Below are 15,322 nucleotides of genomic sequence, written 5' to 3'. Positions count from 1 at the left end.
CATAACATAACATAAAATGTGTATTTGTAAAGCGCACGTTCACCCAGAGGTCTCTTGGAGCTGAATAACAGTTGTTCATTGTTACCCAAATCAATGGTACTCATTTTATCGACCTCAGAAGGATGAAAAGCTGAGTGGACCTGGCGGAATTTGAACCTGTGACCACGAGGTCAAACGCAAGCCCCTGCAATGGACACATTAGTCCACTGAGCCACCAGACCCGGTCAAGCTTCAAGGTACATATCCTGGGCTGGTGGGCCAGTATCAGGATGCCATCGCTGATCTATCAGGAGGGAGAGTTGGCAATGGATGCCAGGCACCTGGGGCTACCGACCTTCCCTCTCTGAAATCACAGGGGTTAGAGAGCCCGGAGAGGCTTGAGGCCCGGCTCTCATCATTGACAGCTGTAAGTGGCCACTCTGGCTTGTTGTCCTGGTCGACAGAGTTGCACCTGGAGGGAGCAGGAGTCAGAACCCGGGGTAGACTAGGCCACATCACCATGTTGGTATTTTGTGGTGCTGTCAGTGAGCAAAGTAAGGTTATGTGCTGGACAGCAAGGATCCACAGGTGCAGAGAAGGGTTCCCAATGGGTTTGCTTAGAGAGGTCAGAGAGTATGGACAGAGAGATCCAACTGGGTTCAGAAAGGCATATAACTGGAATGTGCCTGTAAGATGTGAGACAAGCCACTCACCTGAAATCCAGGATCGTCTGCAGGGGCTCCTCATCCCGCTCAGAACAACTCTCAGCGCTACTGATTAAAACAGGAGCTCTGGCAGATGTTTCAAGAGGGAAGGAGATCGGGACGAGAGAAAAAAGAGAAGAGAAGACACTGGGCCAGACAGGATTCGAGTTCTAAAGAGCAGGCGTAGCATTAGATCCCAACCTAGCAGCAAGGGTAATTATTAACAGTCAGATAAACTCAAGATATACCCACTATATCTATAGATCACATGTATTCCCAGTAGTTACTTCCATAGTGTGGCTGCGAGTTTGCATTCAATGAAACTAAACTACTAGGATTGTTTTAATATCATGCACATTGTTCAACTATATAGGTGAAAAGCAACTGATCTAGAAAACATAAATGCAACGTATTCAACTTTCAGCCTATTTCTAGAAACACACTTAGTATGCTTCTTATAAATACCCTCACCATTGGCATGATATATTCAGGCCTTACACTTAAATGAACGTTCTGGCTTTAATAGTGTCCCAGCAAATGTACATCAAATGCAAGGAATGATGTCTCACTAAGCCAAACATCACTAAGATCAAGTTGCCAAAATGCAAATGTCACACAAAAGTGAAAGCTAAAAAAAACATTAATATGAGCACATGGTGCTCGATAACCAGAAGGCCAAACTATGTTCAAGAAGTTACTTGCGATCCCCCAAACACACGATGCATACAGTGGATTCATGAACTCAACACTTAGCTTTGTTTTCAGTCCTGGTTCCTGCTTTGTTAATGTTCGTCGCTGGAGCCTGTTTTCCACGATGGCGGTAGAGGAATCCCGGAGCAACGTTGACGCGGCTTATGACCCGCCGAAGAGCCGCCCAATCCGCTGCTCAGGATGGCGAAGACAAAAAGCCAAGCGACGCTCCTCACTGGGTGTGGCCATTTATGGCCAATCCTAGGGCTTTGCCAGTCACTTTCTAGCAACGTGTTTGTTTACGTTGCTCCTTCACGTGCATCACGTTCCTTCTTGAACATTTCCCTGGAAACAGGGAAAGCAAAGCTGATGCACACTTTCTTTCCATGTGCCTTGGTTTGTGGAAGAACCAAAGATTCCTTGTGAGCAATAAATGTATAGCCAGCATTGGCAGGCACAACAAAGGCATAAAATAAGCAGTGGCAAACTCAAGAGACAGAAATCATGAACACATTGTTTAGGCACATATTAGCACATGGTTGGTATGTAGGCCCGGGAAATGCTGATGGATGACACTGGCCTCATGTGTATTCCTGACAGTCCCCCTGCTATTGCGGGCCAGGGTCCATGTTCTAACGCCCCAATCAGGGATGACTATCAAGGTATTGATTGGTCTTCCCTGGCATTACACTGGTGGGAGGTTGTGTTGAACCTAGCCCTTTTTGCAGGGTTATTCCCTGACATTTTGCATTTTGCTTCCTATTTTTCTGTCCCTATTTTTGTTGGCGTTAGAACTCTGGGCACTTTACCACTGCTCTCTGTGTAGATTATCATTCTGAATGGTCATTGTTGATAAATCCATAGTAAAGTGCACTATGTGTGCCTAGGGACTGCAAATCAAATGCCTGTAGCACTGAGTAGCCTTGTAAACTTGTCTCAGCCCTCCCATGGGTGGGGTGAAATGTAAATGAAAGGTAGGACATATGCTTATGTACTTTACTTGTACTGTTAGTGAAATACTGCCAATATTCTTTTTCACTATTGCAAGGACTGGCTCTTCCATAATCTATGCCTGGACCTGTCTTGGAACATTTTACAAGTATACATTTCAATCGGGAAAATCTAGAGATTTGGAATTTAGTTTCCCTGAACTGAGAATGTAAAAATACATCTTTTAGTGAAGATGTTTTTTAAATTGTGTGTTTTAAAATGTCATGTTTATGAAAGTGGGCATTTTCTTGGTTTATGAGTCTGTGTGCTTCTGCCTGCTTTTGGATTTAACGTCTTGGTTTAGTCTGACAGTTAGGGGCTCTTTGTGCATTCACTCCAGACACTCACAAAAAGGGAGCTGAGGTGTGCCCTGCATATGCTGATGAGTCATCCTGGGCTAGAGTGGTGGGAGGAGTTTTCACTAACACCTGAATAGGTTTTGGCTGTCTTGCACAATGCTGTTTCCACCCCCTGTAGTGTGGCTTGACCAGGGAGGGCAGAACTGTTTTTTTCTGAGCAAGAGAAACTTTCTGACAAAGACTTCAAAGGGAAAAGGGTCAAAAATATTAGACCTAAAACTCCAGAACTTTAGATTACTTCTGGATCAAGACGAACCTCTGCCAAGGAGAAGGGTTGATGAGCTGTAAGGATGAGTATGTCCCCTTTGCTATTTGTTGCTGCCACTGCTGGACTTTGCTATCTGTGAGTCCTATCCTTTCCTGAGGTGTCTCTCTCCATTCCAAGGGCCTCAGAATTGGGTTCTGCAGCTGATCTCTATAAGAACCAGTGCAAAGTGACGCAAAGCCTTGCCAAGTCCTGCTAAACAGCTGACAGCAGTGTACAGACATAATATTGAGTAGAAAATATCGAATTGCACAAACATCAACTTCAAAATATAGAATGGACAAAATGTCGAATGGACAGAATATAGTCATCAAAAATATTGTTTTTAAGGTAAGTACTGTAATATCTAATTTTAAAAATATAGAAAGTCAAAATATCCAAGTTTATAATATAGGTTATTAAAATTATCTAATTTTTTATAATATCGTATTTTTTATAGTGTTTTTTATGTTAGTATATGTGTGAAAAGTATGTATTTATGTTATAATTTATTTGAATTATTGAATTTTATGGTATTTAATTTTTGTGTAATTTAATTCTGTAGCGGTTATGGGTTTATAGGGGTATAGGGTGGGAAGTAACTTAATTATAATGAATTAAATATGTAAATGTATTTATTGGTATTTATTTTGAATTAATTAATAATTCATTTTTATTTGGCAATTAATAACATTTTAATTGCCAATTAATTAAATGTAATTGGTTAATTGATAATTATGTTAATTTTACTAATTTATTTTCTGTAGCGGGTTTTGGGTTTATAGGGGAATAGGGTGGGAAGTAATTTAATTATAATTAATTAATTGTTCATTTGTAATTAATTTTTATTAATAGGAAACTAATTGTAATAATTAATTTGAATTTGTATTTTTAATTGATTCATTCTTATATTATATTAAATTGGTAATTACTTTTAATTAATTTTCTATAGATATTAATATATATGTATTTACTTTCCCTACTGTGGCACTCACTGGAGTGGGAATAGTAATTTTTACCCCTACGCTATCCAACGCTTTCCCTACTGTTGTACTCACTGGAGTGGGAATAGTAATTTTTACCCCTACGCTATCCAACGCTTTCCCTACTGTTGCACTCTCTGGAGTGGGAATAGTAATTTTTACCACTACGCTATCCAACACTTTCCCTACTGTTGCACTCATTAGAGTGGGAATAGTCATTTTTACCCCTACGCTATCCTACGGTAAAAATATTGTGTTTTTTTAATTAATATCATGTGAATATATATATTTATGTTTTAAAAAATAAAATTGTTTTTTTTACTTAAAGTAATTATTTTATAATTTTTAGGTTATTTAAGTATTTTTAAGTATGTTTTAGTTAATTATTTTTAATATTTCATTTATTTTGAATTACTTTTACAAAAATTCGATATTTTGCCTAACTATATAATTGTTAAACGATATTTTTGATACGATATTTTTGTAATTACCTGTTTGTAGATAGGTCTTCGATATTTTTGTAGTCGATATTTTGAAGTCGATATTTTAAATGCCTATATTTTTGTATTCGATATTATGTCAGTGATCCCTGACAGCCTCTCAGAAGTGCTGCTAAGTTGCCAGCTCTTCGCAACTGATGCCGGATGACACAATGCTGCACCTTGCAATCCCCAGCACTGACGACACAAAGCCTTGTAAAGCAACACAACAAAACAGATGCACAACGCATCGCACCAGCATGCCAAATCTACAACAACACTGGGCTTTTCACTATTAAACAGATGCATCATCTCCCTTTGCAGTAAGAAACTTACACATCACCTCCTCTTTAGCTCTTCAGTAAGGAACTGATGCATCACCTCCCCTTAAGAAAGAAAGCAATGCATCCCCTTCCCTGCAAGTAAGAAACCAAGGCATCACCTTCCCTGCTACTGGTTTCATCCTGTAATTTTGATGCATCCAGGGTACTTTGTTTTAAAAGTGACACATCCACAGTTTCCCATTGCAGAACTGCTTTTACCTTTTAAAAGTTATATATTGATATATGTATGTTGGATTTCTTTTGTTTTGGTTGTGTTTGGTTTAGATAAAGATACTCTATTGTTTTAAACTGATGTGGTGTCCATTTGTGGTATATTCACTGTGTTACTGTGTGTTAAATACAAATGTTTTATGCATTGCCTTTGTAGTCTAGCCTGACTGCTCTGAGCCAAGCTACCAGAGGGTGAGCACAGGAAAATTTAGGCATGTACTTTACTCATCCTGACTAGTAGTAAGGATCCCTACTTGGACAGGGTGTATAACACATTCAACTAGAGAACCCCCATTTCTAATAGTCAATATTATCGATTCAGTTTGGTACTCAAACTAGACTAGCTCTTCAGGGAAATCAATTGTGCATTTTTTATTCAAGAACAAAACTCTGGGAAGAACCGCCATTTTTATGACAGCCACTCAGACCTTAAGTGACAATGATAGGCTAATCCACATGTTGAACTGGAGGGCAAGGTTGACAATTGCCAGCTCATAGTTTATTCCTATTGTTGGCTCAATATTCCTAAGTAGTGCAATCCCTAGATATTTGACAGAAGGATCAAGTCATCTGTTCAGAAATTACAATGTGGTCTTCACTGTGACTTGTTTAATGGAAATACTGAAGTCTTCGCTCAATCAATAGTAATGCTGGAATACCATCCAAATCTTGGATATGATTTATCTTGTACTTGTGTCATGCAAGGTGATGCAAGGGCAATGCAATCCTTAAGTCAGATTTATCAAGCCACACAAAGACACCAAGGGTTCGATTCCGATTAGGGAAAAAGCGCTCCGATTAGCTGTATGGAGCGTTTTGCCCGTACGAATCGTACACCTACAACGTACGAACAAGCAAGTACGATCCGAACCCAAAGCGCCACTCCGTATGACTCGTACCAAACACCATACAACTAGAAAGTACATACGGATTGTATCCGGCTGATGCGGTCTGAACCATAAATAGGCCGCTCTTTCCGGACCAGGAAGTACGATCTGTGTCGACGACACTCCGTTCGGCCCTTTTGCTACGAGAGCTGAAAACTGTTAAAAAAGCCGAGTCCGACTCGAACCGCACCCCGGTACGCGACATACACGACATGAACCCCATCGTCCATGTCATCCCAGTCCTGTACGCCTACGACCTCGTACATCGAAACCGACAATGGCGCAGACGGTGAGTACAACGTACCACAACAACCTAAGTATACCTGTACGGTGCGCCACACGCCCACATCACTATTGCAATAGCAAAATGTGCTTCATATACGCCATTAATGTCGGGGTACTTTGCAACACACGCACGTGCATATCACCATTGCAATAGTGATACGTGCCGCACATACGCCATTAATGTCGGGGTACGGTGCGCCACACGGACGCGCATATCACCATTGCAATAGTGAAACGTGCTGCACATACGCCATTAATGTCGGGGTACGTTGCGCCACACGCACACGCATATCACCATTGGAATAGTGATACGTGCCGCACACACGTCTGTAATGTATGTGTACGGAGCGTCACATCTAAGTGGTGGGTGCATAGGACTCCCGGCAGTGCCCAGACAGTATAGGGGGTGGCTGGATAGGACTCACAGCAGTGCCCAGACATAGGAGGGGTGGCTGGATAGGACTCGCAGCAGTGCCCTTACATTGGAGGGCTGGCTGGATAGGACTCCCATCAATGCCCAGACATAGGAGGGGGGTGTAGATAGGACACCCAGCAGTGCCCAGACATAGGAGGGCTGGCTGGATAGGACTCCCAGCAGTGCCCAGACATAGGAGTGGGGTGTAGATAGGACTCCCAGCAGCGCCCGACATAGTTGGGGTTGTAGATAGGCCACCCAGCAGTGCCCAAACATAGGAGGGCTGGATGGATAGGACTCCCAGCAGTGAGGGGGGTGTAGATAGGACTCCCAGCAGTGCCCAGACATAGGAGGGCTGGCTGGATAGGACTCCCAGCAGTGCCCAGACAAAGGAGGGGGTGTAGATATCATCCCCGACGCCATTCTCGGCGTGCCGCGAGGCCATGCCCACTCCGAGGCCACACCCCCCGCCCTAACTGTACATAAGCGCTGACTGCTAGCGCTGCTCTACAGACTTACCCACCCTCCTGAGGCGGAAAGCCGGGAGCGAGACCACTTGGTTTTTTAACTTTGGTGTCACTTATATGCTGTGTTTCTTTAAAAATACGAACTTACGCTGTTCTCCTGGCACTTCTGGACGTGCCCATTGAACCCTCCCACAGCGAGGTAACGCCCACTCCGAGGCCAGGCCCCCCGCCCTACCTGTACTTAAGCACTGATTGCTAGTGCTGTCTTACAGATTTACCCACCCTCCTGAGGCGGAAAGCCGGGAGCGAGACCACTTAACTTTTAAATATTTGTGTCACCTATACTTTGTGTTCTTTTTAAAAAAAAAAATATTATCGCACTTACTTTGTTTTCTGGCTTTTCTGGACGCACCCTCTGATTCCCTCTCACAGCGGATTTAGCGCTGTTGAGAGAAGCGAGGAAAGTCCAACCATCCCCGACGCCATTCTCGGCGTGCCGCGAGGCCACGCCTACTCCGAGGCCACGCCCCCCGCCCTAACTGTACATAAGCGCTGACTGCTAGCGCTGCTCTACAGACTTACCCACCCTCCTGAGGCGGAAAGCCGGGAGCGAGACCACTTGGTTTTTTAACTTTGGTGTCACTTATATGCTGTGTTTCTTTAAAAATACGAACTTACGCTGTTCTCCTGGCACTTCTGGACGTGCCCTTTGAACCCTCCCACAGCGAGGCCACGCCCACTCCGAGGCCACGCCCCCCGCCCTTCTACACCCATTAAACCATGTGCTCCTACCGGACGCGCAGCGGACGGGAGCAGCGGGCGCGCCGTTTGCGCGCCGAAGGCGCGCCTAAGGCAAGCCCGTCTTCGCCCGTCCTCGCCAAGTCATCGCCTCTCGCCAGTCCCCCTGGTCGGACTCTACCAGCACCCCTTTACTACAACAGGGAACAACTTCTTGCCTATGATCTCGGACGGACCTGTGCCCACCCTATAGGTACGCTTGGTCAAACGTGCCTTCAATGTACAAATTGTCACTTTACCACTTCCCCCCCCCACCATATTCGACAAATCCAAGACTTATCCAAAACAACCCCTATCGTTATCATCCATCTCAATGTCAGGTCACTCATCAAACACCACCTCGAAGTTAACACCCTTATAATGGATGAAAACCCAGACATCCTCTTCCTCTGCGAAACTTGGTTACGCGACGACATCTCAGTCATACCTAACCTTACGCTCCCAGACGACTATCGTATGTCGAGCCTGAATAGAGATGGGAGAGGCGGAGGCATTGCTATAATCCATAGAAAAACCTTCACCTGCACCTTCTCCAAAGAAGAACTTCCCAACTGTGAATGTGCGTACTTTAAAATCACTATAAATCCAAACTTCACTATGTCAGGTCTTTACATATATCGCCCACCTGGACCTGCTTCCAGGTTCATAGAGGCTCTTCTTGAGACAGCGAATTTGTTAGTGACTAAAACTGCTAACTTTACCATATTAGGTGACCTCAATCTTCATTTTGACCTACCTAATGATTCCACGATTAAAAATCTTCTCGCCGATCTTTTCGCCCTTCAATTGAACTCCCTCATACAAACCCCAACGCACTCAGCTGGTCAGACTCTAGACCCAGTATTTACAAACATCGAGGAGGCCACAGCTGAGATGCCCCTACCTATGGGATGGACAGATCACTACCTCATTAAACTGACTATTCTAGTCAATAAAACAACGCTTAAAAACACATCAGCCCTCCGTCTAAAAAGACCATGGCATAAATTATCTATTAGTGATCTTCATGCCACTCTGGGGGAATTCCATCATGAGACCAACACAGACATTAACTCAACCTACAGCACGTTCCATGACTGGATTACGGGAGGATTAGACACTCTTATTTCAGCGAAATGGACGAAAGGACGCAATACACCGTCCAATCCATGGTATAATGACACCCTCAAAGCCATGCGCAAAGACTGTAAAAGAGCTGAGCGTTTATGGAGAAAGGACTACAACAATGAGGACAAAAATAACTATCTATCAAAACAAAAAATGTACCACAAGGCCATCCGTGGTGCACGAACCACCTTCTACGCAGATAAAATCAACTCGAGTCCCACTCCTGCCAAAGAAGTCTTTAAACTTTTCCAAGAACTACAGAGCTGTAAATCCCCCTCCCCAAATATTTCCTCTGCGCAACATTGTGAAGAGCTCGCCATGTACTTTGTAGACAAGGTACAAAAAATCTACCGCTCCTTCCCCCAGCACTCCCCAGACCTTGTTAAATGCACTAACCCCTTCCCCAACCAGACTATCATGAATTCCATTCCAGTAATCTCTTTGGACAACCTCACTAAACTGTGTCACAAAGTCAAAACTGGTTCTCCGTCAGACCCCATGCGCCCGGCTCAATTCTTGGAGTCACTCGACTTCTTTCTACCCTCCCTGGCCTCTGTCCTTAATCTCTCTTTCTCTCCAGCTAGTGTACCATCTGCCTGGAAACAAGCATGGGTTTCACCTATCATCAAGAAACCCTCCCTAGATCCTTCCAAACCGGAAAATTTCCGACCGATCTCGCTGCTTCCATGGCTGTCTAAACTCGCTGAAGCCCATGTTAACAGCACCCTGTCCCAACATATGGTCCGGAACAACATCCTGGACCCATCTCAAAATGGGTTCAGACCGGGCCATAACACAGAGTCTGCTCTCTTGGCCACTACTGAGTATCTCCGGACGATCTTAGATGCCGGTCAAAGTGCTGCGCTGATTCTCCTCGACCTCAGTGCGGCCTTTGATACGGTGTCCCATGACATCCTTCTTGATCGTCTGGAGACTTTCGGAGTATCTGGCCATGCTTTAAAGTGGTTCCAATCGTTCCTTAAAGACAGATACTTCCGGGTCACAGCACCCCCTTTTTTATCTAAATCTCATCCCATTGCACAAGGAGTTCCGCAGGGCTCTGCATTGAGCCCGTCACTTTTTAATCTATACGTGCAACCTTTAGCGACAGTGGCCAAGGAGTGGGGCCTGACACTGGTGTCGTACGCCGACGACACACAGTTGGCCATCACCCTTACGGAAGGCCCGTCTATTTCGGCCTCTAGATTTAAAAACGGTCACTCCGCAGTAGCCCAATGGATGACGGACAACTGTTTACAGCTTAATGCTGGTAAAACAGAAGTGCTACTCCTTGGTAAAAACATCAGCCATTGGAATGAGCACTGGTGGCCGTCTTCCCTAGGCACCATCCCACCTCCCAAATCCTTAGTAAAAAACCTGGGAGTATGGATAGATGCCTCACTCAACTATCAGACTCATACCAAAAAAGTCGCTGGAACTTGTGTTGGCTTGCTGAGGAACCACAGCCACATACTGGGCTTCTTTGATGCTAAAACCCGTCAACTTATCATTCAAGCAACCATCCTTTCGCGTCTGGACTACGCACAATGTACTCCTCCTAGGCGCCAACAAAGGAGAGATCGCACGATTACAATGTGTGCTAAATTCTGCGGCTAGAACCCTGGTCGGCCTCCCTCGTAGATGTTCGGCCAGAGCTACTATTCGCAAATTACACTGGCTACCGGTTGATTCCAGAATTAAATTCAAAACCCTCATCATGACTTTTAAAATTCTCAAACATGAGAATCCTACTCTGTTACGACCTCTTCTCACCCCCTATACCCCATCACGCAACCTTCGATCTTCCAACCAACACCTTCTGTGCGTCCCTCGCATATAACTTTCCCGCATGGGCGGCCGCTCCTTTAAGGTTTTGGGAGCCAAACTATGGAACGATCTCCCTCTAAATATTTGCTCCATAGAAAGCCTATCTGCTTTCCGGAAAGCAATTAAAACTTACCTTTTCCCCTCCTCTTAAATCTCCTTTCACCTCTCACTCTCAGGTTAGGGTACATGTCGTCTTCAGCACCGGGACGCCTCTTCGCTGGGGCAGCTGCTATGCGCTTTACTAAATCAATACAATACAATACAATACAAATAGATAGGACACCCAGCAGCGACCAGACATAGGAGGGCTGGCTGGATAGGACTCCCAGCAGTACCCAGACATAGGAGGTGGGTGTAGATAGGACACCCATCAGTGCCCAGACATAGGAGGGGGTGTAGATAGGACAACCAGCAGTGCCCAGACATAGGAGGGGGTGTAGATAGGATACCCAGCATTGCCCAGACATAGGAGGGGGGTGTAGATAGGACACCCAGCAGTGCCCAGACATAGGAGGGGGTGTAGATAGGACTCCCAGCAGTGCCCGGACATAGGAGGGGGGTGTAGATAGGATACCCAGCAGTGTGTGTGTGTGTGTGTGTGTGTGTTTCGATTTATATAGCACACTAATCACCCAGGGGTCTCAAGGCGCTTGCTTAGGGAACCCGTCCTGGTATTCCCCTGTGAGATACCCCGGCAGGGTATTCACAAGGTGAAAGCCAGGCATCCCGCCGCGAGGGGCCGTAGTGGAGATTAAGCAAGCTATTGCCCAGAGTCGCAGAGTGTGACCCCGTGAGTCGAGTAGGCACCGGAGCGAGAATTGTCGAGTCCGTGGAATTTTTGAGCCCAAGACCCGCCGAGGTGGGGAATCGAACCCTGGTCCACGGCTGATCTCAGCTTCCGGGTCTGCCGCCTCTAACCACTGAGCCACGCTTCTCCACTACCACTGAGCCACGCTTCTCCACTACCACTGAGCCACGCTTCTCCACTGTGCCCAGACTTAAGATGGGGGTGTAGATAGGACTCCCAGCAGTGCCCAGACATAGGAGGGGGGTGTAGATAGGACTCCCAGCAGTGCCAAGACATTGGAGGGGGGTGTAGATAGGACACCCAGCAGTGCCCAGACATAGGAGGGGGTGTAGATAGGAATCCCAGCAGTGCCCAGACATAGGAGGACAGGCTGGATAGGACTCCCATCAGTGCCCAGACATAGGAGGGGGGTGTTGATGGGACTCCTAGCAGTGCTTAGTCATAGGGTTGTGCATTTCCAACAGCATACAGAAACTACATGCCTGTATGTGTACATCCCTAACCTGTAACACTCATGATAGTTGCATATCAACACATCACTCACAGCAGTGACCTACTTCACGTATCCTGTCACACACTGGGTGACACACCACATGTGGTTTTTCTTGTCAGATCCCACATGCATATCCACCCATGTATTTAGCTGCCACACCCCTCCTCCATCATGACTCAATAGTGTGTAGTCATGTAACAAACCAACAAACAAATGAAGCACAAATGGACTAATAAATTGTCATGTACATCCCGGGCATGATGTGAATGTCCAGGTGGTGAAACATGTACTCCCTCATGGAAGGAAGAGGCTACAAAACTCCTATATACAAAGCACCCACATGTATTTTATGTGCACAAAGTTCTAAGTTTACAATCTGAATCATGAGGTCAAGGCGGATAACACAGTGTGAAAAATTTTGATGGACCCCCTGAAGGCAGTACTACACATTACAAACCCAAGCACAGGGAGTAGCATGGATGGCAATGACCAATTATCTGATTTCATTTGTGAGCACGCATGGCCATTGCCTAAGGGAATGTACAATCCTAGGGGAAATCCTCACAAAAGTCACCACAACAATTGTGCAACTGTCTGTAGTGAAGATCTCATGTGACACTGAGGAAGGGACACTCTTTTGGATAATGTCTATATGCAAACTGCACACACACCAATCTAGATAATGTGCTGCTACATTGGGATAGCACAGAAATACCATGGTCCACCTCATTCCCATCAGAAAAATAGACATCTTTAACAATACCAAAACATCAACATTACACCACCTCGTAGGCACACAGCACCTAAAGCAATTGCCTGAAATGCAATAGTTCAGAATGAAAAATAAAATGCTTTATTCAGTGCCATCATGTAAAATAATAAATAAATGAGTCCAGCCTGAAAGAAGGCCAATGGCCTGTCCAAAATACTGCTCACAACAGTGGTGACGTTGTGGAGGTTGTCACCCCAAAACTTGCCTGCACATGGTGGAGCCAGAGGTCTGTGGACACATTGGGGGCATGTAAATGTAAATGTAAATGTAGTTGAGCTTATATAGCGCACAGCTACCCGCAGTGGGTTTCCCGGCGCATGCTTAGGGAACCCGTCCTGGTATTCCCCTGTGAGATATCAGGGTATCCACAAGGTGAAAGTCAGGCATCCCGCCGTGAGGGGCCATTGTGGAGATTAAGCAAGCTATTGCCCAGAGTCGCAGAGTGTGAACCCGTGAGTCGAGGAGACACCGGGGCGAGAATTATCGAGTCCGTGGAATTTTTAGCCCAAGACCCGCCGAGGCGGGGAATTGAACCCTGGTCTAGGACCGATCTCAGCTTCCGGGTCTGCTGCCTCTAACCCCTGAGCCACACTTCTCCACAATTGAAGTCAGTGTCCGGCACCTCAGGGACAGGAAAGGGAAGGGTATGTGTAGTGGGTGCAGGAGGGGAGGATTCCTCCACAGTGGCAGGTGCAGCGCAAAAGGTGGCAACATATTCAGCGCTGCACACTGCTGCCAGTTCTGACAGGCTACCACCTGAACCCGAGGACACAATGGGAGTGGAGGTAGAGAGCTGTGAGTCAGGTGTAGTGTGTCTGTGAGTGGGTGGGTGATGTCTGGCCCCTGTCCCTGTGGGTGTGCGTACATCCCCCTGAGATTGGATACCTGGAGGTCTGCGTTTTGACTTACGTGTGGGTGTGCTGGGAGTTCCTGTTGGGTTGTGTGATCTTGTGCATCTGCATGTATGTTGGACATGTATGGGAGAGGGGTATGTGGATGGGTCGGAAAGAGGGGGGTTGACGCTGCAGGATGGCAAGTGAGGAAATAAAATTGACAATTGGGCCCCATCATTTCCCTGTTTCTGCCTGGTAGCCATTTTTCTTTTTTTCAGACAAAAACCCATTTTGTGTGTGACATCCATTTTGTCTTCAGACCCATGACCAAGACACCCTGCACATGGCATCTCAGTTCATTGACCACACATTCCTGTGGTTCTGCCAATTCTGGGAACCAGCAGCAGATAGTTCCTGTTTTAAGAAATAGTTCCTGTTCTTGACTGTAAGCCAGAGATAAAACCCCCCCGATGAGGAAGGGCCTTTAACTGAAAAGAGCAAGAACACATTTCAACATCACATGCACTCTCACGAGACATAGGACATGCCCATACCTTGACACATCTTGTTTGAAATTACTGTTTGTCACTTCTGCTTGTCACTTCCTTTTTCTTTCTTTTTCCTACTGATTGGATATGTATAAATATTCTGCTGTGTAAATGAAACCTTAGACCACTCCTGAACCCGCTTGGTGCTGGAGCTCTCCCTTAACTCGAGTTACTGAATAAAGTCTTTTACTCTGCACCACAGACGCTTCTCTCTTTACCTTTTGATAGCATTCTAGAAAATCCGATATATGAGGTAATATTATATTTACCACACAAGTGCTGCCGTCAGTGTTGAGTCCATGGACGACAAACTCCGACGTTGGTCTCCGCAGCGTTCGACACTGTGCCGCATAACCTTCTCGAAGGCTCGGCTTGCGGGGATTGGCGTCTCTGGCACAGTGTGGGCATAAGTCCTTCCTGGAAGGCCGTATCGATCAGATTTGGCTTCCACCGTGTTCTTCCCCTCCTCAACCAGTCACAACCTGGGTTCCACAGGGCTCCGTCCTTAGCCCTCTCCTCTTCAATATCTATATCACACCTCTGATCTATTTGGCTGAGGAGTTATGGGCTAAGGTTATGGCCTACGCCGATGACACACAGTTGATTTTTACCTGGAATAAGATCTCGCTTTCTATTTCAACGGCTCAGCACTGTCTCGCTGCAGTTTTCAGCTGGCTGGCGGATGCTCAGCTGAAATCCAATGAACAAAGAGATTCTGCTCTTTGGCAAATTTCCATCCAACTTTAGCCAACTCCTGTGGCCTCCAGACTCATTGCCGCCATACTCCACAGGTCAGCCTGCTAAAAATTTGGGTGTGTGGATGAGTCCCTTTGTTTCTCAACACACATTAACAAACTGACTGGTTGCTGCTTTGGTCTCTTTAAAATCCTGAGGAGTTTCTTCAAACTGCTCCCGTGAGCAGCGAAAGAGACGGTAGTCTGCGCCTTGATTTTGTCTCGCCTGGATTATGTGAACGCTCTTTAGATTGGCATCCCGGCCTATTTGTTAAAGCGACTCCAGGTCGTGCAGAACACAGTGGCTAGACTGCTGTTAGGCATCTTGTCTAGGATCAGTGTTCAACATCATTTGCATTCTCTTCA

The sequence above is a fragment of the Lissotriton helveticus genome, chromosome 7 (genome assembly GCF_964261635.1).
Source record: "Lissotriton helveticus chromosome 7, aLisHel1.1, whole genome shotgun sequence".
Lineage (NCBI taxonomy): Eukaryota > Metazoa > Chordata > Amphibia > Caudata > Salamandridae > Lissotriton > Lissotriton helveticus.
This window is presented reverse-complemented; position numbering follows the sequence as displayed.